Here is a 5,980-nt window from a genome sequence, read left to right on the forward strand (position 1 = left end):
GAACAATCCACACTCAATCCAATGCAGTATATGACTATATTAGCAGCAAACAAAATATCAAAGATACTGAACCACAAATGTAAAAGACAAGAGCTAATTTTTTTGTATCACTGTCATTTAAAGCTTGATTTTTTATAAAACATTAAAACAAGAGTTCTTTATTACAGAAACTAAATAGTAGAAACTGCTTTGTGAGTTCAAGGTATATACACTAAAATTAAATAATTACCATGGATTTCAGTATGGGATCTATACAAGGAGAAAGGAGAATGGACACAGTAAGCACTCACGGCTCTCAGGACTGAACAAAGCTTGGATTCCCTCTGCTGTATTTACAGCCGATGCCTCTCTAGATCCTGGTCAAGATTCCTGAGCTAAATGGTTAGGGGAAGTATTTAGCTTTTTAACAAAAGTTTTTCTGTCTACAATGACCACTTTTAATGCAATCCATTCCACAATGCTAACAAAAATCTTTTGGTTCGCCTAAAAAATATGCCACACTCCTGCTCTGGTGATTCTACGGCAAGTCCAGGAGGAACCAAAGAAATGAAAAAACAGGCACGTTTATCAAAGTAGGATCTGGCTTTCTCCTCCTTCTCTTCAGTCATTGACAAGGATTTTGTAGGCCACCATACTGTTCACTTTGTGGATTGTGGTGGTGAATGAGCGCAGACGGACTTCTTCAGAATTGGCTATGAATTCGGGTCCTGATTCTTCCCACTTTTCAGGTACAACCAAATCTTTGTCAGTGTAAATTAGCAGATCAAATGAACAAGAAACGTCCAACAGTGGCAGAAATGTCACGGTAGCTGTGATCTCTGTCTGATCACTGAGTGGATGTCGTCTTGGATGGCTTTCTGTGACTTTTCTCTACAAACACCTTCCTCTTTTGCAGTTTTGTCACACTCAATATCCAACTGCCATCCTTCAAGGACCTCGCCACTTTCAATATTTGAGATGACCACCACCAGTTTCTGAACTGAGCACTTGTACAGCCAATCTTTGAGCTGCTCCACCACATTATTGAGATACTTTATGAGTTTGGGGTCAGTAGTTACAAGCAAGGTGAGTCCATATTTCTGCAGTTGAGTAAAGGTTTCCAACGGATAAATGCCACGCTGATAAAAATGCCGTTGATGCCAAATGAAAAGAACTCCACCACGATTTCCGCGCTCCTGCTCAAAGTGATGCCTTGCTCCCAGGCGAGCTGCTGTGCCATTACAAGGTTGAACAGAGAACACTGTCAACCTCACCACACACAGCAACCTCGCTGGTCCTCGGATTATATGGTTTTCCAATATCCAGTTCCTTGAATAATTTTTTATATATTTTGGATATTAGTCCTCTATCAGATGGAGTTTGTAAAAATATTTTTCCATTCTGTAGGCTCATGTTTTTTTCCCCCAAGTGATGGTGTCCTTTGCCTATATCAATGTGATTAAGGCTATTCTCTACTTTGTTTTCTATCAGGTTCAGTATCCAGTTTTATGTTGAGGTCTTTGATCCACTGGGACTTCAGTTTTGTGTAGGATGATAAATATGGGTTTCTTTACATTCTTCGATATGCAGCTATTCAGTTAGAACAGCACAATTTGTTGAAAATGATATCATTTTTCCAGTGTGTATTTCTTGCTGACACCTAAACATTGTGTGTCCATAGCCTAAAGTGTGAGAAATAAATGGTTAGTGTATGATTCATTGAGTCTGGCATGTCTTGCTATAACAGCAAAATTAGAGGTTTTATATAATCTTAGTTAGCAGATGACATGTTAAACATTCTTAAGATTGATTTTATATTTCAAATTAAGTGTATGTGTGTGTGTGTGTGTGTGTGTGTGTGTGTGTGTGTGTGTAGCATAGGTGCCTAAGATGGCCAAAGAGGGTTTCAGATCACCAGGAGCTGAAGTTATAAGTGGATACTGGAAATTGAACTCATGTAACTGCTAAACCATTTCTCCAGCTCTTATTAAGCTATATTAGTCCATCAGCACCAGCAGAGTCCCTCTTCTTCCAACTCCATTAACCATGATAATCTGTCAGGGACAGCTGTCATAAGATCCGAGGCTCCTGCTAACACCATCCTGGAAGCCTTTCATAATTTTATTAACACTCACATTGACAATCTTTGGGATCCTACTAAGATTCTTCTCAAGGCTCTGTAGCTTCTTCCTGACATCATTCCAAAGTCATCTTCTCACATTTCAGTTACCTGTCTAGCAGCAGCCAGGCTCCAGGTCCCTAATCCTCTCTAGTGGCACATAATTGTTTATCAACTCACTTTAATCTTACTGACTTCAAGCAAGAAGGACAATTTACCCTGTACTAGGCTTGAGATCTAGGCAGGACCTGGTGGGATAGGTTTACCACCATTGTAAGTATGAGCTAGCATGACTCATGTGGCCCCTTTCCAGAATGCATGCTAACATGGGCACCATGTTGCTGCACGCTTGCTTAGCACTTAGCTCTAGTGGAGAGCCTTGTCTTTTTTCCTTTTGGGGCACTCACTTGTGTAACCTGCATGTTTTTCCTTTCCAGAGAGGAGTAGAACAGATAATAACTTGTCATCATCAGAATGTGGTGTGTCCCTTCTGTCATCGCCTACTGATGAAGCTCTCAAAGCACTCAGAGACAGGGAGAGGACATGGACCACACCTGCTCATGGGAGAAATGTTAAGGGATTGGGCAACTATCACAATCAAAATAATTCAAATACTTAAAATGTTCATTGACTTTGAAAAAACAATATTGCCAAGAATGGGAAAGTTACAACATACTCTTTAATGGAAGTAAATTTAAACCATATTATTTCTTTCAATGAAAAGATTACACATCAGAAACTTGAAAACCAAGTTATTGAACCAAGAAGTTTCAACAATTTCATTCACATTAGGGACCAACTCCATAATCTTGTTTTATGGTGTTTAAAATGAAAAGAAGAATCAATCCTACAACATGACCTCAGTTGCTTTGAACATAACTAACCCATGATTCCCAGAGTTTCACATTTCATAACTTAATTCACTGTGCACACATTGTAACATTGCAAAGCAATAACGTATAAATATAAGAATGCACAACAAGCTCCAGCCTCTTATTGTGTACTGTCAATAAATGTGTGCACTCCATGTTTAAACACACAGGGAAGTGCTCTTTAGGAGGGTCTGACATAAGGCGATTACACTTAGTGCTAATTTACATTTAATTTGCTGTTGTATCCAAAGCCATTTATTTCTAAGCAATGCCTCTTTTTCTTTCTATAGACTTTACTCCTTTGATATATGGCTCCATAAAGATGTCAGTGGGATTCTTCACCTTTCTACTAGAGGTCTTTAAGTAATTTCAGAAGCATATTTTATTTCTGAGGTTATGAATGCAGAACTAGAGACAAAGATGCCTTCTGCCAATTGCTCAGGGACACAGAGAATCAGCAATGGCTGCTGATGCGCGTGAAAGCCTGTCTCCCTCAGGAGTGCTCTCTTCTAATTGCCCAGCAAAGCCACCTAATTTTAAACTTTTGCCTTTAGAAAGTAATTGTTATTGTTTCTTGAATTGGAATAGACTAGATGATTATCCTATAATATGCAACATTTCTTTTTCAGCAATTCAGCCTCAGATTCTTCCCAAGTTAAGAATAATAGAGACAATTAACACTCCTTTCCTCATTTTTGTTGTCCAAACTGAGGTGTTTTAATCTGACCTTGGAGATTATTAGTAGGTCTATAGCAAAGGCTTAATTTTATTTTTTACATTTATTGAACCCATTCCACAGCATATGTGTTCTTGGAAACTCAATGTAGCATCTATACAGGTCTTTATAATTATTCTTAAAATACACAGCTGTACCTTACAAACTTTGATAGGCATGCTTCTTACTCCCTCTGGAAATCAATCCTGGAGTCAGATAATATTCTTTGCCTCTGTGGTATGGCTGAAGTGAATGATCTATTCACTGTGCAGTTAGGAATACAATACAGACAACTTGTAGCAGTTGAATTGCACCTTTGGTTTTGTTTATAGAAGTTAAGAACATGAGTGCAAGTATGGATGTTGATTTACTACCCATATTTAGTTTCTAGGTAAATTATGTCTTGTTATGTTTTATAAACATTCTTAAACATTATCTCCTTCTGTCCTTGACTTGAAACCTCAGAGTCAGAGCTGAGTGGCCAACTGATGAGCTTTCCTTATTAAGCAAATGGCTGTTGGCCATGACATATAGCATCTTCTTGCCTGGCTAAACTACAGATTCAGAAGGCTTCACTTCAAAAATTAGTTCTGCTTTGTTCATTCAGATCCTGACAACTTGCTTTAGCTGCATGGTGCGCTCTGTGCCATTTCCTTCTTGGGGGACACAGGATGTCCACAAGACTCTGGAAACTAACTGGGACACATATGGCTTGAAACCTCTTGGAACTCATGAGGCTCAAGAAGCTGAGATTCAGACAAGATGCGGCAGGCCGCTCCCTAGGTGATAAAGCCATAGCACTGGCTGGAGAATGAAAACTCCCTTCACGTTGAGAACAGAGTCCCAGGAATGCAGCTTTCCTTGAGTCACACTATGCTGAAATGGCCTTCTCAGGGCTACAGCTGCCTTTGAGTCACCTGTGCACCAGTAAGCTCATCATCCCCGCCCCCCTCACTCTGTGCCCCTCCCAATAGACTTAGATGGAATTGCTTCCTTGGTCTGCGGTCATTTCCCTATCAGGGATGACTAAATGTGTTCATACTATCCCAGGAAAAGTCACATAATAAATAAATGTAGGCCACAGAAACCAGCAGCTTCTGGAGGACTTCCAGGAGATGATTTTGTATTCCTGTCACTAGTGGATCAATTTTAGAAGAGAATATTATCGAAATAGTGGAAAACAGATAAAACCTCTAGTAGTTAGCTTCTTTTTTGGTCACAGTGACAAAGTGTCTCAGAGAAGTGTCTTAAGGCAGGACGATTTATTTTAACTCACTGTTGCAGGAACTATTTGTCCCTTGTGTCTTTGTTGGGTGTGCGAGTGGTGGTAGAAGCAAGCTGTATGGTATGCTACGTGCATCATGGCAGCTCAGGAAGCAGCCAGCTCTCCTGGGACTGAGAAAGGGATCTAACTCAAGGTCCTACCGTCATTGTGTTGTAACCAGATAGGCCTCATGTGCCAGTGTCCAGTGGTTCCACAACCTCTCAAAATATTGGTACATTCTGGAGATGCAATGGAGCATCCCAGGAGCTTGTGCAGGGCACTTAACTTCCAAACTATGGTGCACGCATTCCTGATGATCTCACTATGCACAGCTGGACACAGCAGACAACAGGCTGTCACATTCACTATGCGCCAAGTGTCTACCTTGGTGCAGGGCCCTGACTTAGACCCCCCAGTTTCAAAGGGAGGAGCCGGTTGGACATGCTTGCAGAATCCGGTACACTGAAACATGGTTCTTATTTGTGTCTCACACCACACTTATTTTCTAGAGGAAAATAATAGTTGTAACAATTTGTCATGCATTTTTAAAAATGCTAGCCCAGTGATGACAGAGGCATTCATGAAGACATTTATAGCTTATACATGTCACTCTGCTTTGAAATCAAGGTATGGTCAAATCATGCCAGCCCTGTCCGAAGATCTGATACAGAGGGTAATCCTTGGAAATGACGTGCATTGTTACCAATGGGCAGTCAGGTCTTCAGGAGTTCCCGTCACATCTCAGCACATTGCTGGATATAGTTTTCAGTAGCTAGTTAGTAAGTTGGATTAGACCAGCAATGGATTCATGAGGTCTAGATGAGTAATGCTTGTTCTGAGGTGTGTTTCTGCCACTAGAGGAGACTGGTGACTTTGTAAATTGGCCTTTATCATTGTATAAATTAGAATGTGCACAATGGATTTTAGTTTTTCATTTCTTTAGTCACATCCCATTTAGCTATACTGCCTAGAGACTTACAGGAATGTGGAGTTTGATTATCTGGGTTTAAAAAATTTTATCTCAAACTATA

At 40.2% G+C, this 5,980-nt stretch overlaps 1 pseudogene across 1 annotated transcript; it reads right to left on the bottom strand.

The window, feature by feature from the left end:
* Window positions 1–492: 492 nt before the first annotated feature.
* LOC311597215 (mitotic spindle assembly checkpoint protein MAD2A-like) lies at window positions 493–1,219 on the bottom strand (annotated as a pseudogene). Its single transcript has one exon. The product of its transcript is annotated as a mitotic spindle assembly checkpoint protein MAD2A-like (transcript).
* Window positions 1,220–5,980: the final 4,761 nt, after the last annotated feature.

Source organism: Acomys minous (assembly GCF_964271855.1).
Source record: "Acomys minous genome assembly, chromosome: 5".
Lineage (NCBI taxonomy): Eukaryota > Metazoa > Chordata > Mammalia > Rodentia > Muridae > Acomys > Acomys minous.